Here is a 24,611-nt window from a genome sequence, read left to right on the forward strand (position 1 = left end):
GAATTGAGGATGGACTCAATGATGGAGGTGTAGAAGTTCACCATCATAGTCCTTGGCAGGTTGAACTTCTTCAATTGCCTCAGGAAATACATCCTCTGCTGAGCTTTCTTGATGAGGGAGCTGATGTTCAGCTCCCATTTGAGATCCTGTGTGATGGTGGTTCCCAAGAAGCGAAAATGCTCCACGGTAGCCACGGGGGAGTCACACAGGGTGATGGGGGTAGGTGGGGCTGGGCTCTTCCTGAAGTCCACTATCATTTCCACTGTCTTCAGAGCGTTTAGCTCTAGGTTGTTCTGCCTGCACCAGGTCACCAGACGCTCAGTCTCCCACCTGTAGGCAGACTCATCGCCATCAGAGATGAGTCCAATGAGAGTGGTGTCGTCTGCAAACTTCAGGAGCTTGACAGACTGATGGCTGGAGGTGCAGGTGTTGGTGTACAGGGAGAAGAGCAGAGGAGAAAGAACGCAGCCTTGCGGGGATCCAGTGCTGATGGTCTGGGAGTCAGACACGTGCTTTCCTAGCTTCACGTGCTGCCTCCTGTCAGACAGGAAGTCGGTGATCCACCTGCAGGTGGAGTCAGGCACGCTCAGCTGGGAGAGCTTGTCCTGCAGCAGAGCCGGGATGATGGTGTTGAAGGCAGAGCTGAAGTCCACAAACAGGATCCTGGCATAGGTCCCTGAGGAGTCCAGGTGCTGGAGGATGAAGTGGAGAGCCATGTTGACGGCGTCATCTACAGACCTGTTGGCTCTGTAGGCGAACTGCAGGAGGTCCAGGAGTGGGTCAGTGATGGATTTGAGATGGGACAGGACAAGGCGCTCAAATGATTTCATGACCACAGAGGTCAGGGCAATGGGTCTGTAGTCATTTAGACCTGTGGGCCTTGGTTTTTTGGGGACAGGGATGATGGTGGAGGATTTGAAGCAGGCTGGCACGTGGCAGGTCTCCAGTGAGATGTTGAAGATGTCCGTGAACACCGGAGACAGCTGATCAGCACAGTGCTTCAGGGATGATGGAGAGACAGAGTCAGGACCGGCTGCTTTGCGGGGGTTCTGCTTCTTAAAAAGCCTGTTGACATCTCTCTCCAGGATAGAGAGAGATGTTCCTTTGGTAGGGGAGGAGGGGGGTTCTGATGTGGCTCTGATGTGGAGGTTAGTGTCAGGCTTGTCCCACTGTCTTTCAAAGCGGCAGTAGAACTCATTCAGATCGTTGGCCAGACGGAAGTCGTTAATGGAGTGGGGGGGTTTAGGTTTGTAGTTTGTGATCTTTCTGAGCCCTTTCCAGACAGAAGCAGAGTCGTTGGCTGAGAACTGGAGCTGAAGTTTCTCAGAGTACAGTCGTTTAGCTTCTCTCACCGCTTTGCTAAACCTGTACTTGGACTCTTTAAACTTGTCCCTGTCCCCACTCCTGAAAGCTTCCTCCTTTTGCCTCCTGAGCTGACTGAGCTTAGCTGTGAACCAGGATTTGTCATTGTTATAACTCACCCTGGTGCGTGATGGGATACAGCAGTCCTCACAGAAGCTGATGTATGACGTCACAGCCTCTGTGGACTCATCCAGACTGTTGGAAGCAGTCCTGAACACCTCCCAGTCAGTGCAGTCCAAACATGCCCGCAGATCCTCTATGGCTTCACTGCTCCACTGCTTCGATGTCTTCACAACAGGTTTACACAGTTTTAGTTTCTGCCTGTATGTGGAAATCAGGTGGACCATGACATGGTCAGAGTGGCCCAGTGCAGCCCGGGGGACGGCGTGATAAGCTCCACTGATTGTGGTGTAACAGTGGTCCAGAGTGTTCCCCTCTCTGGTCGGGCAATTAACAAACTGTCTGTATTTGGGCAGTTCGTGGTTGAGGTTACCTTTGTTAAAGTCACCAAGGACAATAACTACGGAGTCCGGGTTGGTCCGCTCCACACACAGTATCTGATCGGCGAGCGCCCGCTGTGCCTCCTGCACGTTGGCCTGTGGTGGGATGTAAACACCGACCAGGATGAATGAGGTGAACTCACGGGGGGAGTAGAAGGGCCTGCAGTTTATGATGAAAGTCTCCAGGTCAGGAGAACAGTGCTGCAGGATCACTGTCACGTCTCTGCACCAGCCACTGTTAGCATAAAAGCAGATTCCTCCACCTTTGGTTTTGCCGGACAGCTCTGTGTCACGATCCGCTCTGAAGAGCTGGAAGCCGGCCAGCTCCAGCGCAGAGTCCGGAATCGATCCACACAGCCACGTCTCCGTGAAGCACAGGACGGCAGATGAAGAAAAGTCTCTGTTCTTCTGCACCAGTAGCTGAAGTTCATCCAGTTTGTTGGGCAGTGAACGGACGTTGGAGAGAAAGATACCTGGGAGCGGTGTGCGGAGTCCGCGCCGGCGGAGACGCGCAAGCGCACCAGCACGTTTTCCTCTCCTCCGGCGTTTCACTGCGAGAGCAACGGTCAGTGCACCTCTTACCAAAATGTCCAATAATGAGTGATAACGTGGATGAGTGAGGGAAAAGAACAGCATAGAGCTGAGGGGTAGAATCACAAATCACAAATTTGATTAGAGTTTAATGCTTTGTGACTTCGTCAATGCTCAAGTAACATAGTTAAAATATATATTGTATAACATTTTTCCTCACAGTTGACCTCTTAACACTTTGTACTGAACAATACTAGAGCTACAATAATTAGAATAATGGTTTATAATGTTTAGAAATTGGGCTAATGTTTAAACCAATAAGTGGTTACACAAAAACCCAACAAACAAGGTACTAACTGCCTATGCCAGATGTAATTTTTTGATACGCTTCAAATACACTTGCTTATCGAGTTAGGGTTAGCTAAAACGGATGATTAAAATATTTAGTTTATTTTTGTTTTGTTAGTTAGTATTGTTGCTGTTGTTCAATTTAGAAACTGCAGATTGTGATATTAAAGTATATTACATAATGAAGTGTAGATAAAATATGAGAAACACCTCAATATAATCAAATTCAACAGTGCCAAAACTAGTCTTAAAATGAATAAAATAAATCTCTAAAACCTCCAACCTGTGTTATAATATATTTACTGCCAGACCCTATTCTGTCTACTTGATGTAAAGTATGGAAGTCTAAACATTAAAATAAATAACAATGGCTTACATTAAACTGGGTAACAGTCCTGTGGCATCACTGATCACTGAGTGACCTGCTTTTGGCCACCTTCCAAATCTTTTTGCTCTGCACATGGCTTGCTTTTGTGCCGCTCTCAGCATTTATGTCCATACAGCTTCTGAAAAACAATGTAGAACAAAAACATCTTTTAGAGTGACATCAATCTATGAATATGACACATACAGCAACTGCCTGTTCGGTACAAAGTGGTTGTGTAGATAGTGTATATATCAATTCCCATCTATAATATATGCTTCCTCTAGGAAATGTTATTGGGAAGCACCAGATAAATTTTCATTGTTATGCAGATGACACCCAGCTGTACTTATCCATGAAGCCAGGTGAGACAAACCAGGTGGTGTTGTGCACAGATAGGGGCAATTTGGTTTTTGGCGTATAATATTAATGATTATCAGTGATAATCACCAATATATATATATATAGATGTTTACTATAAGTAGTAACCTCGGGGCACCACCCTGTCACCAGGGACCAATGACCAAATTGATGGCTCAAAATACAGTCTCAGAAGGTTAGTTGAAGGGTAAATTCAAGCACTGACTGCTGTTGGGGCACAGGTAGGAGCAATTTGGTTATTGGCTTATCATATTAATGATTATCAGTGATAATCACCAATATATATATAAATGTTTACTACAAGTAGTAACCTCGGGGCACCACCCTGTCACCAGGGACCAATGACCAAATTGATGGCTCAAAATACAGTCTCAGAAGGTTAATTGAAGGATAAATTCGAGCACTGACTGTTGTGAATCCAGCTGTTATCACAAATATAGTCACAATAATCACAGACAACGACTAGTTAAATTATAACAGGATTTATTAATAAGAGTAATAATTATTCAACATAACATCACTTAATATTAAACCGATTATAATTCAACTATAACTAAAACAAACATTGGTTACTAACTAGATGATTACCGGCAAAACACATATGTACAACCGTGTGTGTGTGTGTGTGTGTGTGTGTGTGTGTGTGTGTGTGTGTGTGTGAGAGAGAGAGAGAGAGAGAGAGAGAGAGAGAGGATGTGACGAGGTCACGTGAGTGACGTGTCAGTAGGAACCAAGATGGCGGCAGAGTGAGGTACTCGCTAGAGCCAAGATGGCGGCTGGCCGCAGAGCGTGAGTGGCGTGAACACGAGAACAGTGGGAGGGGCCTTGAGCCTTACGTTTATGACGCGACCACACTCTGGGGCCTGAATGTGAGAGAGGTGTAGATGAGGTGTGTGATTGGGAGAAAAGAGGTAGAATAGAGGTGAAGAGAGGAAAGAGTCCACATGAGATCGTCACCACAGTTAATAATCACCACAACATCACTACACAATAACGGAGCTAGAGAACCGGAGCTCGTCTGGTCGGATATTGGTCCTTTAACTAGTGATATTTGGCTTATTAAGCTGATCACAGTGAACGATCTAAACAACAGGATATGCAGCACTTATAAGTCAATAGCAACAATACAACACGCTACACTAACTGTGTCTCTGCCCAGACATCAGCCTCTTACTGTGAGCTGCTCCGGTCCTCCGGAGTTAGAACAGAAAGTCTCTGGGTCTCCACAGCTCAGTCCTCGGCTGGGAGCTCGGCGGGTCGTGTCTCTCTCCTGGCGGTGACTGTGATGAGTTCCTCGGCGGCAGCGGGAAGATCACAGATGCGGGACGGTGAACTTGTTTGTCTTTAACAAAGTCGGCGCTCGTCCTCACAGGACGTGAAATCAGCTGATTGCACAGCGATCTACGTCGGATCCGAACAGAAAAGAGACACAGCAGTCTGTGCGCTCGGCCTGCGAGTTAGAGACTGTGACCTGGGCTTGAAGAAGTTCTGGAAAAAGGTCAGATGTTGGCAGATTGCTCCCTTTCAGCAGCCGAGTCGCTGAGAGAGCTGGAGTAGCTCTCTACTGTAACTGGTGCACGGGAATTAAGCGCAGGAGGAGGGTCGCAGCGCAGCTTTATTACCTGAGTGACGTCACCGGGGATCCCTGCTGGGAATGCCTGGCCGCGGCCAATGCCGTTGCGGAGTTTTCTTTCAAACTCCAATTTTACACCTAGGTGTGAATTGTGGGGGTGGTTTTGGCCCATAGCCTGGAGGGAAATGTAGTCCACTCCTTTGTTCTCCCCACGAGGCATGGCTCGAGTCAGGCCTCAGGAGAAGCTCGCGGGCTTCTCTATTGTTCCCTTCAGGATGCATGGTTTGACACTCAGGTCTTGGAGTGGCTTGTAGGCCTCTCCATTGTTCTTCTCAGAACTCATGGCTTGCGATCCCAACACTGCCGTGAATCCAGCTGTTATCAAACAGCTGTTATCAAATATAGTCACAATAATCACAGACAGTGACGAGTTAAATTATAACAGGATTTATTAATAAGAGTAATAATTATTCAAAATAACATTACTTGATATTAAACGTGTCAGTAGGAGCCAAGATGGCGGCAGCGTAATGTGAGTGAGGTCGTCGCTAGAGCCAAGATGGCAGCTGGCCGCAGAGTGTGAATGGCGTGAACAACGAGAACAAAAGGGAGGGGCCCTTGAGCTTTACGTGTTATGATGCGATCACCCCCTAGGGCAGCCTGAATGTGAGTGAGTAGATGAGGTGCGTGATTGAGAGAAAAGAGGGAGAATAAAGGTGAAGAGAGGAAAGAATCCGCAAGAGATCGTCACCACAGTCAATAATCACCACAATATCACTACAGAAAAAACGGAGCCAGAGAACCGGAGTTCGTCTGGTCGGATATTGGTCCTTTAACTAGTGATATTTGGCTTTTTAAGCTGATCACAGTGAACGATCTAAAACAACAAGATATGCAGCACTTATAAGTCAAATTACAAATACACCACGCAACACTAATTGTGTCTCTGCCCAGACATCAGCCTCTTACTGTGAGTTGCTCTGATCCTTCGGAGTTAGAAAAAGAAAGTCCACCCTGATTCTCCACAGCGGGAAGATCACAGATGAGAGACGGTGAACTTTGTTTTGTCCTATAAAAGTCAGCGTGCTTGTCCTCACAGAACGTGAAATCAGCTGATTGCACAGCGATCTACACCAGATCCGAAAAATGAAAAAACAAAAAGGAAACAAACAAAGCAGTCTGTGCGCTCGGCCCGTGAGTTGAACCTGGGCTTTAAGAAGTTGTGGAAAAAGGTCAAATGTTTGCAGATTGCTCCCTGGTGCACGGGAATAAGCAAGGGGCCGAGGGTCGCGGTGCTGCTTTTATCACCTGAGTGAGGTTGCCGAGGATCCCTGCTGAGATCTTGGTGTTTGGTTTTTGACCAAGACTTGTCCTTTACTTCACATATAAATTAAGTCTCTAGGACAGCCTTCTTCCACCTGCGCACCATTGCAAAAATCAGACCCATCCTGTGTCTAAAGGATGCTGAAAAGCTAGTTCATGCATTTGTAACCTCAAGACTTGACTACTGTAATTCTTTATTGTTAGGATGTCCCAAAAATTCAGTGAAAAGCCTCCAATTGATACAAAATGCTGCAGCACAAGTACTGACAGGAACTAGGAAACAAGATCACATCTCTCCTGTGTTAGCATCTCTGCATTGGCTCCCTGTAAAATCCAGAATAGAATTTAAAATCCTTCTCTTCACCAACAAAGCCATTAAAGGCTAAAAGACTATTGTACCTTAAACAGCTTATAGTTCCCAATAGGACACTTCGCTCTCTAAACGCAGGTCTACTTGTGGTTCCCAGAGTTTGTAAGAGCAGAATGGGGGGGCAGAGCCTTCAGCTATCAGGCTTCTCTCCTGTGGAACCAGCTCCCAGTGTGGGTTCGGCAGACACCCTCTCTAGCTTTAAGATCAGGCTTAAAACTGTCCTCTTTGATAAAGCTTATAGTTAGGGCTGGCTAAGGTATGTCCTGAACCATCCCTTAGTTACGCTGTTGTAGAGACTGCTGGGGGATTCCCATGATGCATTGGGCTCTTTCTCTCTCACTCTTCCTCTCTCAACTACTTTATGCCTTCAATTTTGTATTTTTTTCTCTCCTGTAGTTTGTGCTTCTCCTCTCTCTCTCTCTCTCTCTCTCTCTCTCTCTCTCTCTCTCTCTGTCCTCATTCTGCAGGTATCTCTGTGTCTCGAGCAGCGGGATCCAGATTTACCACTACTCATCATTACTATTTACCACTGTTATCTATCATTATTATTGAACACCATTACCTATACAGCTGTTCCTAGTCTCTCTCTCTCTCTCTCTCTCTCTCTCTCTCTCTCTCTCTCTCTTTTCTCCTCTCTCCTCCCCCAGCCCCTTCTTTCTCCTCCTAAACCCAACCTGTCGAGGCACACGACCGCCCACCCTGAGCCTGGTTCTGTTGAAGGTTTCTTCCTGTTAAAAGGGAGTTTTTCCTCCCCCCTGTCGCCAAGTGCTTGCTCTTGGTGGGAACTGTTGGGTTTTCTCTCAGATAAAAAGTCAGAGGACTCAGATAAGAACTCAGCCTGTGCATCACAAGGAATGTGAAAATCAATATGAGTAGGGGGTGTTGATTCATTCAGACTCGCATATTCTTCCTGCTGCAACAAGTTTTCAGTAAGACAAAGTTGATCAATGTGATGATCAGTTATCAGATAATTTTATAGTTTTTTATAGTTTTCTTGTTTGTAGTTATATTTATTTTTGCACAATTAAATTTGTTAAATATATAATAATTAAATACAGAAAAAATGACAAAAAAACAAAAACAAAAACAAAAAAAAAATAGCATACAATGCAGAGGGGCATAAAAGCTCAATGGACTTATTTAAAGCCTCTACCTAAGTAAGGTTGAAATATAACAAAATTATAAAAATACAAAATGAAGATGCAAGAAAATAATGTGACCACATAAAAATTACGAGAAACAATTTGATTCAAAATATAGCATTAAAAGCAATAATAAAAGTAATAAACAACAATAAACCAAGCATCAGAATGAGGAAGAATGGCGATCTAAGTGACTTTGTAGGTGGCATGGTTGTTGGTGCCAGACGGGCTGGTCTGAGTATTTCAGAAACTGCTGATCTACTAGAATTTTCCCACACAATCATCTCTAGGGTTTACAGAGAATGGTCCGAAAAAGAGAAAATATCCAGTGAGCAGCAGTTGTCTGGGAGAAAATACCTTTTTGATGCCAGAAGGGAGAGGAGAATGGTCAGACTGCTTTGCTCTGATTGGAAAGCAGTAGCTCAAATAACCACTCGTTATAAACAGGGAATGCAGAAGAGCATCTCTGATCTCAATCTGGTTTCTTGAACATGACAAGGAGTTCACTGTACTCAAATGGCCTCCACAGTCACCCAATCTCAATCAAAGAGAGCACCTTTAGGATGTGGTGGAACCATAGACTGTATATAAAAATGGACGTCGACGCCGGCTCTGGAAAATAAAGCCAATGCAACAGTGCCTTAAATCTGCATTCTATCAAAAGACCATCAGGGGGCGAGACCACTGGTTGCAAAAAGAAGTCAGTTTCTGTAGAAGTCTATGAGAAAATGACCCTACTTCTCACTTGGTTTATGACCCTAGTAAACGTTTTCTTAAAGAGCTCATGGTCTCAATTGCTAGTTTCAAGTCTTCTTCAATACAACATGATGTTCATTTTTAAAATTATAGTCCCATAAAGAAAATAGATAATAAAGTAGGGTATGCATTGGGGCATGGCTAACGTGTGATTGATACATTGTGACTTTTTTCCTTTTTAACCTTTTCACAGAACCAATGATGTTGAATTAGCCGTGAACTTATTTTTCGGAGTAGTGTTGAATTTTCGTCCTAGAGTTTTCCACATACAGTTTAAATTTTGACGTTTCATCGTTTTTTTGTTTTAAATTTTGGTCGCCTAAAATATCAGCATTGTTCAGCGTCTGCTTGTACCAAAAGACACTCTAAGGAATCATCTGTTCAGTTTATCCAGTAAGTACATTTTATCTTTAGCTTAAGTCTGTTTTTCGCTAGCCAAAATTAGCATTACAATGACCAATTGATATCGTAGTATAGATAAATTACAAATGCACCTTGCTAACCCAGCTGGCTAGCTAGCACTAGCTGATTACCAACCGTTTTCTATGCCAACGGAACCTGGCTCCACCGGGATGGTGACCTGTTTTTACTCTAGAGGTGTTAATACTTGTTTGAATTAAACGTTAATAGCCCAACTAAAATGTGCATATAACTAATGTTAAGGTACCGATGTTATTTTTGCATGTCTAGAACACGTGATCCAGTCGAAATGTACTGCGTTAGTGTTTTGGGCTCATATTGTGCTCCATTAATGCACTTTAAAATATCAATTTGGATGTTGTGAAAGTTTGGGTTAATGTAACCTTAACGTAATTTAAATGTGGTTAACATGTAGACTGCAAATTATGCTGACTGGAACAACAGAAGGCAATACATTTTCTGGTCATGTCCTCATTTCACAAGCAGCAGATAGTAACAATAGCATTTACTGGATCTGTCCTTTTTATTTGACCCAGATATTCTTCTTACTGGACAAACAAATATAATATGTCATAATTTGAAGTACCCTAGAGATTATGTTGCCTTGAAGTCAAGTGTTAATTGTGGTGTGTTGTGTTGTGCACAAAAAGCACACGTTAGAATCTCTATTTAGAAGTTCTGTTCATTCACGCCAATCATCACAATACAGTTAGAAGTTATGTATAATACACAATGTAGAAAATAACATTAGTACATAACATGTAGCAGTTCATTAATTTGATACTGTAAGTGCATACACAATAATCCTCAACTGAAGTAGACATTCATGCAGTTATCCTGACAGCTGGTTTATGTATGTGATTAACTAAGATCCAACATGTATGTCTTTTACTGTAATTTGAAAGGTATCCACACTGAAAATTGAAGGACCACTGCCAACAGAAGGAGGACCTCATGTGTGGAGCACAGTATTTGTTTCCATTCATCTGGTTGTGGAGAAAGGAGGCTGCATGGACAACATCCTTAGTTCTCAAATGTATGGTGATGATGATGCCAGAAAACAATTTCCAGTTCAGGTGCCTCTGATGGAAAGACAGACCAGTTCTGTAGAAGTTTGTTTAATATTCTTTGTCCTTGGTGTTACTCTAGTCTTACTCTAGTCACCACTTTCACAAATGAAAGTATTTCCCAGTTTTACATTTAAAGAATCTTCACTGGACAACTATCCAACCAAAAGTGCAACCAGGAGCAAAATGTGACTCCTGTAACAGATGCTGTTACCACTTCAGAAATATTAGCCTTTCAAAATCTTTGGTGTGTACTGAAGATTTGACAGTGAGATTTCAGAACAGTCAAGCTAAGAAAGCAGTGAAGAAATTGATATTTTATGTCCTTTTATGGTTTTTCTTTTGTATAGTGAAGTAAAGCTTATGTACATTAGTTTTACTCATATCTGCTGTTACTGTTATTGAAATGTTTAATGTGCTTTTCTAATTTGTGATCGTAGTTTTGTTGATGGAATCTTAAATAAACCTACTGTGAATAAAGTGTACTGAGAGCATTTTCTATGAACTACAGAAGTATTGCCTGTACTGAGAGCATTTTCTATGAACTACAGAAGTATTGCCTGGGTTTTCCAGATTTACCATGCACCTTGTGATGTATTTAACAGTACAGTTTGGTGAATGAGTGTTCAGTGTCATTGAAATTGATAATTCATAGCACATAAAGTACATAAAACACATGGAAAGCACAAACTAAAATATCTGGCGTTTGATCCTCCATTGTCAATGTTCCAGGACATTCACATTTGATCAATTTTTGTATTATTTATGTTGTTTATTGAAGCTAACATAGAAATAGCCTTCTAATTACAAATTCTGGCAAAACCTCCATCAGTGCGTTGTTGTACAATCTGTATTCAGTATGTGGGCATAATTAATGATGAACCCCAAGCATACAAATGCTGTGTACACGAGCGATAAAAAAATAATCCTGCCAGAATCATTAGCTCATGCCAGCATTGCTGTGTTATGTTGCACAGCAATGTTTGCAGTAAGACAACTAGATAGCAACATTTGTTGAACAAGTTAGCCAACTTTATCATGCTTACTGTAGCCGGTCACTAATTAAAACAGATGTATAACATTATGTAGCCATGAGTATACCCAAGTAAAAAATAAGTTTATTTTTCTATACTTAAGCTATACTATTAGCATACAAAGCGTGTTAATGGTTTCAACATGTACATTTGTACTTGTGTTAAGGCATACTAACAGTGCATTTTTTGATGAAAGAGTCAGAAATACAATGAAAGTGTATCCAAAGTAGATTTTTCCAAAGCATATTGATAAGATACCACAACTTAATTTGTAATTTAGTGCATTTGCTAAAAGTGCACTCTCTTTTAAATATATTTTTAACTACAAAAACATATACTTTTCAAAAATGTATTAAAAGTTATATATAAAAGTTGAACTAATGTAATACTTTTTAAAAATATGTTTTTATATATATCACATATTCTTAATTATGGGCAGTGTGGTGGTGCAGTGGTTAGTGCTGTAGCCTCACAGCAAGAAGGTTCTGGGTTTGAACCCTGGGCCTGGCTTTTCTGAGTGGAGTATGTTCTCCCCATGTCTATGTGGGGCCCCTCTGGGTAGTCTGGCTTCCTCCCACAGTCCAAAGAGTTACTTGGTGACTCTAAATTGCCTGTAGGTGTGTGAGTGTCTGTGTGGTTGTTTGTCTCTATGTGTACAAGTAAGTACATTTTTCTTTAATATATGTTTGTACTTGTATAAGTCTGAAAAACTTTACTGAAACAGTCATGTAAGCTTTGACCTATAAGTATTATAGTATTATATGATTAAATATATTATATGAATTAATATAATGAATTAATGTCTATATTAATGTGAATGACATTAGTTTTTTGTTGTTTATATTGTATACAGAACTCTGTAAAATTATAGTAAGATTATATATTATCTGTAAATGAACAACCAGACTGTTACAGTATTATGCCAATTACACCAATTATGTCAATTTATCTTTTTTTTCCAGAAAAAATACTATATTATTTCCAAAGTATTTTTCATCAACATACAAATGTAGATAAAGGGGCGGCACGTGGTGCTGTTTCCTCACAGCAAGTTCTGGGTTCAAACCCCAGGCCTGGGACCTTTCTGTGTGGAGTTGGCATGTTCCCCCCGTGTTTGTGTGGGTTCCCTCCAAGTCATCCAGCTCACTGCCCATAGGTGTGAATGTGAGAGTGTGTGGCTGTGTAATGGGAAATTTTGGTATAACTCATGTGTGCCTATTCAAAACTGTGTAACCAATGACTGTGTGGATAGTTTTAATGAAGTTTTTGAACCTAACCTTTGTACATCCTTTATAGTTGTGTGAAAGATCTCTGTGTGAACTAATGAAGAACACATGTAGACAATATATGTGGATGTTGTGATAAGAGTGTTGTTCATACATTGCGTTGGGGGAGAGGCAAGCAGGTGAAGACTCAGCACAGAGACAATCCCATGAGAAAGAGTATCGTATTCTGTCTTTTTCCCATGAGAGAGAGTATCGTATTTTGTCTTTGTGGAATGTGTTTTTGGAACTATAGGACTGTGGCCCTGGGTAACATCTTCAGGCCACTCACTCACTGACTGTACTACTGTTCGGTTGTGTTTGTGTGACTCCATTCATGAATGTTTATTAAACTCAAGAAAGACAGCTGACGCGTGAAGATCTTCTTTTCAATTATTGAACAAGGTAAATCATTTTTGCCACCGCAATTTTGGCACCCCAGATGGGACTCCATCCGTGAGCGGACTTCAGGACCTCTAGACCGAGGGTGTTAGAACGCGCGCGCACCAAGAGCCAGGCTCTTGGAAAACCTCTAACTCCCCAGAAAAGGAAGGTTGAGAGGAGGGCCTGACGTCTGGAGGAGCGAGGTCCCTTCACTGTTGGAGTCCAACGAACCCGGTGGCTGTAAACGCCTCGCTGTTTTTTCTGAGAGGTTTTTTTTTGTTGACAGTGTGGACCTAGGGCGTAAGGCCTGATTGCGCAGAAGTTGTTGCGCTCCTCTGCCTGCTAATGGAAAGTGGTGCCGGCAGACGTGCCGGGCACCGGGTTTTCTTTTTCCTGGGGAAAAATTAAAAACGGTGTTTGAGGGAGCGTACTAGCCCGGTGTAGGGAACCAGGGCGTCTAGATTCGGAATCTAGCGGTTAGATCTGGGATCTAAGGGGTAAGTTGGATTTACCAGCCTCCGTGAAGGGAGAGGAAGAGGGTTTAGTGTGTTACGTTTCTCTTGTTTGTTTCGGCTTAACATTTTTGACTGTCTTAGGAGAATTAAATTCAGTTTGCAAAAATAATAATAATAATATAATAATAAAATAAGATAATCCAAGAGCAGAATCAACAATTGTATTGTTAAAATACAACTAACGGTAAGTAGTATAAAATAATGTAGATTTGATTGAAAGATTGCTGAAACGTCTGAGAGGAAATAATTATGGGATCAGAACAAAGTAAACCCTCTGAGGGACCAGATTATAATGCCCCAAATGTGAAGTACATGACAGTAAACTATGGAAAAGAAGCCATAGCCCAGTTAGATGTGTGGGTCAGGGAGTGTAGTTTCCCAAGGACAGGCAGCCTGAGTGTTAAACAGCTGGAGGGTCTGCGTGCAGTGCTTAAAAATAGAGAAGAAATGCGTCAAAAAACTAGGAGCAAGAAGGGAAGTGAGCCAAATTGGAAAGTTTTTGATATGTGGATGAGTGAGGCAAAGCGTAGGCAGGCTCCCAGAGAAACTGCGCCCCAGTGTGTGAAGCTGGATCCGGACCTGGACTCCGCTCCACCTCCACCTCCAGCTCCGGCTCCGGCTCCAGTTCCAGTTCCAGCTCCAGCTGCTCCGGACCGACATCCCTTGCCCCCACCCTATGCCGGCCCCCTCCCTACACCTGAGCAAACAGAGGTCGCTGGGGCTGCTGCCTCCGCACCCCAGTATGACCACGGCCCTGCTGCCTCATACTCCTCACCGATACCTCCGCCAAAAGCTGAACAGCTGCTCGACATATTACTGAACAACCTCACTCCAAAAGTTGAAGGCACCAAACCACCACGAAGGAGGCTGGAGGTGACTTCACACCTCTATCCCGAACTCGGTGGGATGACCCGTTCGGGCTTGGAGTATAAGAATAACACAGAGACCAAAAAGGAGGAGGCAGAGACTGATGGAGAGCCTGAGGGAGAGCTGATGGCTCCCATGATTGAAGTGGCAGCGGGAAATGGTGAGACACAGCTTGTATACAGGCCATGGACAGTGGCTGATGTGCGTGAGGTCTGTGCACAGTTGCCACCGATATCGGAGGGAGGCGAAAAGTTAGTTGAACAGCTAACAATGGTGGTGGAATCGTACAGGCCGACAATTGATGAACTGAGGCGTCTGCTGGTCTGTCATATGAAGGGGGACTGGAACAAAGTCTCCCCCGTTCTCCGCGATGCGGAGAACCACAGGTTGAAGCACCCTGACATGGATAAAGCTGAAAATGCGGAATATAAGGCACTCTTCACCACGCTGTGTGCAAAAATAAAAGAACTTTTCCCCATCATCGTTGACTGGAACAAGGCTGCTGTCAAACAAGAAGTCGGTGAAACTGTCACTGCATTCCTCTACAGAATGAGAGCCGCATTGGTGACCTATGGTGGCCTGACACCAGAACAAGCGGAAGGGAAAAGAGACGACAAATACACCACGCAGATCGCATGGGCGTTCATGAGAGGACTGCGACCCGAGATTTCCGCGATGGTGGAAAAGGGGCTTTTGACATGGACAACCACATGTCTCGAGGACATCGCCAAGCATGCGAGTGGAGCTGAGCAGGCCATCAAAAGGGAACTTGAGAAAAAGGCGGAAAAGAAAGAACAAGCCAGGGTAAAGGACATTATGGCATCCCTGGCTTCAGCTCAGATCCACCAAATGAAAAGGGAGATGGACAAAGGGAAGAGAGAGTATGACCGTGATCGCGACCCCCGCAGACGTCAGTGGCAAAACAGAGGTCGTGACCGGGGACGTGGATACAGTGGAGGGGATCGGTGTTTCCTGTGCGGGAAGAGAGGACACTGGACTCGCGACTGCCTAAAAGGCAAATTGGAGAGGGACAACAGTGACTGACTATATGGTGGAAGTGGGAGTCAGGACGGATCTGGTGGAGACACTGGGCCGGCAGCTGGGAACAAACTGAAAACACGTGAGCGCACCCACACTAGCACACACACACACAAACACACTGATACACAGACACACGCTGCAGAACCTGTCCCTGACACTGAAGTAAAGCTAGTTCATGACACGATTCAACGCCTTGAAGCAGAACAAAACCATAAGCAGCAGAATGAGATGTCTGCTTCATTTCTAGCAGAGGCATACAAACACATGCCCAACTACACTTTGATCGTAAAAAATGTCACAATCTCTTTTTTGGTTGACTCCGGTGCTACTGAATCTGTTGTACGGAGCTGTGAATTTGGTGAACTGCAGCCTAAACTAAGCGGCAGGTATCAGAAGACAGTGGGTGTGGGTGGGAAACCTTTCATAGAGCGGTACACAGCTCAGCTGAAATGCACTGATCCTAATTTTGGGGAAACTTTCAAACACTCTTTTCTCATCTCTGACAGATGTCCAGTTAATTTGTTGGGGAGGGATCTCATGTGTCTGCTGGGTATTTCTTTAACTTGCACACCAGACGGGGTGCACGTAGAGAGGATAGTAGAAGAAAAATACCAATGTTTTCAACACCCAGACCCTGTGGTCAGTGTAGACTGGGAGGTAACTCTCCCCTCCTCTGTTTTCACACAGCTCCTGAGCACACACAGACACATTGACGTCATTCTCCCACGCTGCACTACACACACACACTCCAGTTGTGATATTGAGAACATTGTGAATGAAGTGATGCATGAGAATACATTTTTGCATTTGGATTGGCTATATTGGGATGATATGAAATGTGCCGCTTCACTGACATTGCCAGTGCAAGTGGGAAAAAGTGTAGATTTACAACAATCTGAACCACACATCGCATTGGAGAATCCTGCATGTACAAAGTTAGACCATTGGCTGAAAAAATTAAAGGCCTCCACAGAATGGAAGGCTACAACAGAGCCTCAGGTGTACGTAAACGAAACCCTAGGGGCGAAACGCAAGTTGTTGGATTGTGAGGTGCTAATCACAAATATAACTGTTTGTTTTGATTTTCCTGATTCTGGCACTGATAACAACATGCTGCAGTCTGTTAAAGAGATCCCAGAATTAGAACAGATTCCTGACCACCTCTGGGCAAAAAGTAAACATGATGTAGGCCTGATTAAGAATTGTGAGCCTGTCATCATTACACCAAAAACAGACTACAGACCCTGTCGTAACCAATACCCTCTCAGACGTGAAGCAATTGAAGGCATCAGGCCTGTGTTTGCCGCTTTGCTGAAAGCTGGTGTGATTGTACCATGTGCTGGTTCTCCAGTGAGAACCCCCATTTTTCCGGTACGTAAGATTCGACCGGAAGGCGAGCCTCCAGAGTGGAGATTTGTGCAAGACCTGCAAGCCATTAATTCAGCTGTGCAGGCCAGAGTGCCAACGGTACCAAATCCACACACCATTTTGTCTCAAATTCCATCTAATAGCAAATGGTTCTCAGTTGTTGATCTCTCAAATGCTTTTTTCAGTGTTCCTGTGCATCCTGACAGTCAATTCTGGTTTGCCTTTTGTTTTGATGAGAAAATGTACACGTTCACCCGTCTGTGCCAGGGCTATTGTGAATCTCCAACGATTTATAACGCGGCTCTGAGGGACAGTCTCGAGACTCTGGTGCTGCCAGAAGGAAGCGCTTTGTTGCAGTATGTTGATGATATTTTGCTTGCAAGTGAGACCAGAGAGGGATGCGTTAAAGCTACTCTGGCTCTTCTGACCCACTTGGCTGAACAGGGGCACAAAGCCAGCCTGTCCAAACTGCAGTTTGTTGCCACAGAGGTCACATTTCTGGGTCACGTAATCTCTGCTAAGGGCAAATCCCTCTCATCAAAGAGAATTGAAGCAATTCAGAAAATTCCAGAACCGGTGACAAAGAAACAGGTGATGTCATTCTTGGGCATGACAGGCTATTGCAGACAATGGGTCACTCATTATGCTGAAATTGAGGCACCATTAGCAGCAATCGCTCATGGGAAAGGCCTGAAAGCATCAGACCCTGTCACCTGGACTATGGAGGCTGAAAGAGCTTTCATTGACTTGAAATTGACTTTACAGACGCCTCCGACACTTGGGTTACCTGACTACTGACGACCTTTCACTCAGACTGTTGACGAAAAGGGGGGTTTCATGACTTCTGTGTTACTGCAAGACCACGGGGGCAAACCAAGACCTGTAGCTTATTTCTCATCTAAGCTTGACTCTGTAGCTGCAGGTCTGCCTCACTGCCTCAGAGCTGTAGCAGCTGCAGAGAAGGCAGTCATAGCATCATGTGACATAGTGGGATACTCTGATTTGACCTTACTAGTCCCACATGCAGTGTCTCTCATCCTCCTCGAGCAGAAAAATTCACATTTGTCTGCTGCGAGGTGGCTACGATATAATGCTGTTTTGTTGGACGTTAAGGTAAAGAGATGTACTGTTCTTAACCCTGCTACTCTTTTACCAACAGCTGAGGACGGAGAGCCACATCACTGTGTGGCAACAATAACATCTATTTGTTCCCCGAGACCTGATTTGACTGATGTACCCATTGAAAATGCTGATTTTGATTTCATTGTTGATGGTTCTGCTTCTAGGGATTCAGACACAGGAAAGAACATCGCAGGTTTTGCTGTCACAACTCTCCATGACACTGTCATGGCAAAACCTCTGTCTTCTTCACACTCAGCTCAGGCGGCTGAGTTGGTGGCTTTGACAGAGGCATGCAAGATGGCTAAAGGAAAATCTGTTAACATTTACACAGACAGCAGATGTGCTTGGGGTGTAGTTCATGACTTTGGGCAAATGTGGAAAAACAGAGATTTTCTCACTTCCACAGGGAGACCGATAGCTCATCATGTGCTGGTTGCTGCTCATTTGTTACCTAAACAAATTGCTGTGTGTAAATGTGAAGCTCACACTAACAACACTGACTCCATCTCTCTAGGTAATGCACGAGCAGACGCAGCTGCAAAAGCAGCCTCCAAGCGGCCAGTGTCTCCTGATACACTGGGTGTCTCACTAACCTTCAACTCTATTCCCCCTGTTGTGACTACAGTGGAGATAGCGGACCTGCAGATAAGAGCCTCACAGGCTGAAAAACACTGTTGGAAGAAAGCAGGCTGCTCTGTAGTAGACAGGGTGTGGACAGGCCCTGATGGCCTGCCTTGTCTCCCCAGGTATCTTTTCCCTCACTATGCGAAATTGACACACGGATTGGATCATGTGTCAAAGGGGGGAATGGTAAGTGAGGTACGGAGACATTGGTTCACAAGAGGGTTCACAGCCTATGCCACTGATTTCTGTAAAAGATGTGTGATTTGTTCCACAAACAATGTGGGAAGAGGTTTAAAACTTCCACAGGTTGCTCACCCACCACCAGACAAACCTTTTGATCACTTGCAAATGGATTTTATTGAACTAACACCAAGTGAAGGGAAAAGGTTTGTTTTGGTTATTGTGTGCATGTTTTCAAAATGGGCTGAGGCTTTTCCCACAGCAAAACAGGACGCAGCAGCAGTGGCAAAGGCCTTGATGTATCTGATAATTCCCAGATGGGGAATTCCAGCAAAAATCAGCTCAGACAATGGAACTCCTTTTGTAAGTGGGGCACTGAAATTGGTTGGTGATTACATGGGCATTGATTTAAGACAACATTGTGCATTGGAACCAGCTCCCAGTGTGGGTTCGGGAGGCAGACACCCTCTCTACCTTTAAGATCAGGCTTAAAACTGTCTTGTTTAGTAAAGCTTATAGTTAGGGCTGGCTCGGGTATGTCCTGACCCATCCCTTAGTTATGCTGCTATAGAGCTAGACTGCTGGGGGATTCCCATGATTCACTGGGCGCTCTCTCCCTATTTCTGTCTCTCTCCCCCTCTCTCTCTCGATGACCTCATGCCATTAACTTTGTTTCCTTTTCTCTCCCGTAGTTTGTGCTTCTCCTCTCTCTCCCTCTCTCTGTCCTCATTCTGCAGGTATCTCTGCCTCGGGAGCAGCAGGATCCAGATCCACCACTACTCATCTTTACTATTAACCACTGTTACTTGTCATCATTATTATTGATAACACCATTACCTACACAGCTGTTCCTGGTCTCTCTCTCTCTCTCTCTCTCTTCTCTCCCCTCTCCTCCCCCTCCCCCTCTTTCTATCTTCTCCTAAACCCAACCGGTCGAGGCAGACGGCCGCCCACCCTGAGCCCGGTTCTGTTGGAGGTTTCTTCCTGTTAAAAGGGAGTTTTTCCTCCCCCCTGTCGCCAAGCGCTTGCTCGTTGTGGGAACTGTTGGGTTTTTCTCTGTAACAAAGTAAGGTCTTGACCTTACCCTGTAAAGTGCCTTGAGATAATGTATATTATGATTTGGTGCTATACAAATAAAATTGAATTGAATTGAATTGAATACCACCCAGCCTCAGGTGGAGCATGTGAAAGAGAAAATGGCACTTGAAAAACTAACTCGCAAAGGTGTGCGAGGCCGCTAAAGTGTCCTGGACTAAAGCCCTCCCCATTGTGCTAATGCATATGAGGGCCAGAAGGAGAAGCAGGAGCGGTTTAAGCCCGTTTGAAATCCTGTTTGGGAGGCCTCTGAACACTGGGATTGGGCCCGCTAAGAGACAGCTGCCAGACACTGGCCTGTGTGAAGATGAAATGTTACGATATTGTGCAACCTTGTCGTCTGTTTTGTCTGATATTCACAAACAGGTGAAAGCTGCCCTGCCCAGACCAGCAGAGACGAAACTCCATGACCTCAATGTGGGCGACTACATTGTGGTGAAGGACTTCCGACGAAAGAACTGGAAAGCTCGCAGGTGGAACGGACCGTTCCAGGTGCTTTTGGTGACAGAGACAGCAGTAAAGGTTGCAGAGAGGGCTACGTGGATACATGCCAGTCACTGCAGACGGGTTCCGGATCCAAATGCACAACATGTACCTGATCGAGAGGCCAAGACCGGCCCATCCCCTTAGGCGGCTCGGATGCGGCCTAGGGGTGGCGACTGGCATCCTGCTGGTCATTTCCATCTGGGTGGGAGTGATTGTGCTGTGTGTGGAGGAAATCCAACGTCAGAGGGTAAAGAACAACAGCACAACAGTCTCATCTCACCCTGACAACGAATCTGAAATAGCACACACACCTCACCGGCTGAGATCACATCCAACACAACATCGAGACTGGAGGACAACACGTGGTACCAAGCCGTGGCTGCTATCGCCAGGAGGCTGACCAACAAGAGCTGCTACGTCTGTGCTGCCATGCCACATCAAATGGGTAATTCATTGCCACTGCAACCTTATCCTTTAAATATTTCAGAGACTTTAGGGGCGCTGATTGCTTTCACCCAAGGAGAGCATGACCCTGACAACGTCATCCACAACCTCACAGAGAAACTGCTGAAGATTAACATAAGTGTCGTAAATTACGACGGGTCAAAAGTTCGCTTTTGGAATGTTTCCACAATTGATAAAGAGGGGGTCTATCACTCCCTGATGACCACCAATCCTACCCGTCACAGGGGCACAGTCTGTTTCACTCAAGATTGTATCTCTCCCAGAAATCATTTTCTGGGAACATCAGCATGCGTGCAAGGGGTGGCAGCGACATGTGGGGTAGTGTGGGACATCAACATGAACAACTGCCGAGGACACATGCCATATGTTGGAACCCTGAACCTCACAGGTACCGAGAGTCTGAATCGCACTGGTGTTGATAACCCAATCGTCTACATGCCATCAAATGATGGTTTTGGATCACTCAGACACCATGTCTGGGTGTGTGGAAAACATGTTTATCAGGCTTTACGGCCAGGTTGGTGTCGCACATGTTACTTGGCTAAACTACTGCCAGCTGTCAGGATTGTGCCTGACTTAACTCACTTTCACACTAACTATGATCACTATTACCCACCACACAGGGCTAGGAGAGACACTGACACAAAGGCAGAACGTGTTAGCACTGTGGAGAAAGTTTTCGGTGCTCTCCTGCCTGGGTACGGGACAACGAACAACGCAGTAAAGATAAATGCAATTGCCCTGGACTTGGAAGATCTCACCAGCACTGTGGCCATTGGGTTCGGGACACTCACGCCGGCTGTGCAGGGCCTCAGCAATGTGGCTCTGCAGAACAGGCTGGCCCTGGACATGGTGCTAGCAAACCAAGGGGGGGTTTGTCATGTTGTGGGCACTGACTGCTGTACTTATATTCCTGATATATCTGATAACATGACCCATGTTGTTGCACACCTAAATGACCTGCTTCATTTCCAGAAGAACCGGGACACCAAAGAAAATGCTGGGAGTGATTGGGGGTCGTGGGTTTCACTCACAGGTTGGAAAAATGCACTGCTGCATTTGCTTGCCCCAATCCTGATCATTCTTGCTATTCTGTGTTTCATTGGATGCTGCCTTGTGCCACTGAGTAAATCACTAGTGGAATCAATGATTTCGGCTACAGTGGGTTGATTTGTGCAGATGGATGCAATAAATGATGAGTGGGTTCCCCCTTTTCATGGTCAAGATGAACTCCTCTAAAATTTTTATTTTCTTATCCGATCAAGTTGATTCTTTAATATCTTAAATAAGCCAATCAATATTATATATATATAATTGTGTTGATCTTATTTTATTTTCTCTTTCTTTTTTATTCTCATGTTATTCAATTTGTTATAATTCTTTGTAATCCTTTTCTTTATTAATTCTCATTATTATACGACAGTAAGTACAGGACAGTGTGAGTTCCAAAAACCAGAGGGTTTTTGTCTTTTATTCTTTTATTATTTGAAGTAGATTAGCCCAGTAGTAGAAACAGGGCTTTTTCCTCATCATATCTGAGGTTTTTCCCTTTTCCCTAGACTAAGTGTAGTTAGACAGATGGGTCTTTTTGCCCCCTCTTGTCAAATGGGGGGGGGACTTTTGGCTCCTCTGTGCTTATGGCCTGTGTTCTTCTGCCTGGGGTTTCAACTCCTACGTTGGAGACTGGGAGCGCTAGCGTTTAGCTGGTGCGAGGCAGGAAACAGGGGACATGAGGTAGATAAGTACAAAATTTTCCATTTATTATGGTTTAGCATAAGAATGCTAAAAAGGGTGGAATGTAATGGGAAATTTTGGTATAACTCATGTGTGCCTATTCAAAACTGTGTAACCAATGACTGTGTGGATAGTTTTAATGAAGTTTTTGAACCTAACCTTTGTACATCCTTTATGGTTGTGTGAAAGATCTCTGTGTGAACTAATGAAGAACACATGTAGACAATATATGTGGATGTTGTGATAAGAGTGTTGTTCATACATTGCGTTGGGGGAGAGGCAAGCAGGTGAAGACTCAGCACAGAGACAATCCCATGAGAGAGAGTATCATATTCTGTCTTTTTCCCATGAGAGAGAGTATCGTATTTTGTCTTTGTGGAATGTGTTTTTGGAACTATAAGATTGTGGCCCTGGGTAACATCTTCAGGCCACTCACTCACTGACTGTACTACTGTTCGGTTGTGTTTGTGTGACTCCATTCATGAATGTTTATTAAACTCAAGAAAGACAGCTGACGCGTGAAGATCTTCTTTTCAATTATTGAACAAGGTAAATCATTTTTGCCACCGCAGCTGTTTGTCTCTATATGATCACCCTGCGATAGACTGATGAACTTTGTACCCTGCCCTCACCCAAAATTAGCTGGGATTTGGCTGCAGCCCCAGCCCAGTTCACAAACCAGTGGGTGACATCACGGTGGGTTGTACCTGTTACATCACCCGAAAGGGTACTATCGGGCATCTTGCGCCTCTCGCCACAACCAATCAGTGATGTCAGAGTGTGTAAAAGCACAACGCCTACACGCCAATGAATCTGACAAACTGAGAAAAGGCAACGTATTAATGCCTTGCAGTAGTACAGACAGGAAGTAGAAGAAGCAAGAATGACAAACTTTCAGATAAGTAAGATTAGCAGGATCTAGTGTGTGTTAGGCAATCGCTCTAAAATAAAGGTGATCTCTGGAGTTTTCATAAGTAGGTTATAGGGTGTTTATTAAGCAATGGCCAAGGTGTCAACGTTTGGTGATCCAGTGTCCACAGCAACCACCGTACATCACACCTGCAAAGGAATGGAATGACCAACCCACCCTTTCTGGTGGCCCTTAAAAACCTACCATGTGTGGAAATATATGTGCTGTACTGTGTGTGTGTGTCTGTGTGTATGTGCGTATAGGTATTATTAAAACCTTATAATGCATTGTTATTATTCATCTGCAGCATTCAACCAATTTATTAAGTATGACAGCCTAAAATGAAACTCAATATGGAATATTTCTTTTCTTTCTTTTAAAGTAAGTTAAAACAAATCTTTTTTTATAGTCACCATGGGAAAAAACACTGGATTATTACCATGATTATTTTACATCTGCCAGCCATTATTTTGATCATTTTTTACAGAGAACCAAAAACTGGAATATGGTCACAGAAGAAGGGTCTGAATGGATCTGTTTGGTCATCTAAGTAAAGTTAACTTAACTTGTATCCTGCAAAAAAGATTATATCAGGTAAGTAAACATTTTCCTTTTTATTATTGATGTAGCCTGTCTAAAAATATTTTATTTTAGACAAATATTTACAAACAAATACCGATGAATAGATCATTTAAAAAAAATTACAAGTATTACATTAAAGTGTTTACAGTTCACTTCCAGTTTGTCATTGTGTTCATAAAGTTCATTTAATTTCAAATAGTTTGTTTACTGTGCATTCCTTGGCTAGCAGGCATCAGCTTGTCCATCTTGACATTTTGTTAATTTCATTGGTTTTTCAGTTTTTCAGCCAATCTAAAGTGGGAGGAGCAGGATCAAGGTGAGCTGGAGAGGAACCCACGGCCTAATGAGAGAAGCTATGAAAGTTGTAAAAGCTGCAGGAGAATAAAATGCCTGTAAAGAGCGTTATCAACGGGTAACCGGCATACCGCTTCATCAATATGTAGTGTGTTAAAAATGAGATGCTAATCGTGATTAGCGCATTAGCGCGCTAGCGATGTTAGCACGCAGGCCTATTCAAATGTGGTGGCTTTGTGTAAATATTGAAATAGTTTTAAAATCTGTTCATTTCTGAATGTTTTAAAGTAAATAAGGGCACATTTGATACTGAAAGTACACTTCTAGTACTTATAGTGTAGTTATAGGATAGTGTGCCATTACTGTAGTCTGAAGTATCTAAAAATATGCACCAAATATAATTTTAATATATTAAGGCATATCTAAACTGTAACTTTTAATGCACTTAGTCTTACCCTAAGTAATTGCAATTTAACCCAATGTAAGTATACTTATTTTCAGTACATCATAG

Source organism: Trachinotus anak, unplaced genomic scaffold (assembly GCF_046630095.1).
Source record: "Trachinotus anak isolate AG129_WGS33_773 ecotype Australia unplaced genomic scaffold, CSIRO_AGI_Tana_v1 ptg000032l, whole genome shotgun sequence".
Classification (NCBI taxonomy): domain Eukaryota; kingdom Metazoa; phylum Chordata; class Actinopteri; order Carangiformes; family Carangidae; genus Trachinotus; species Trachinotus anak.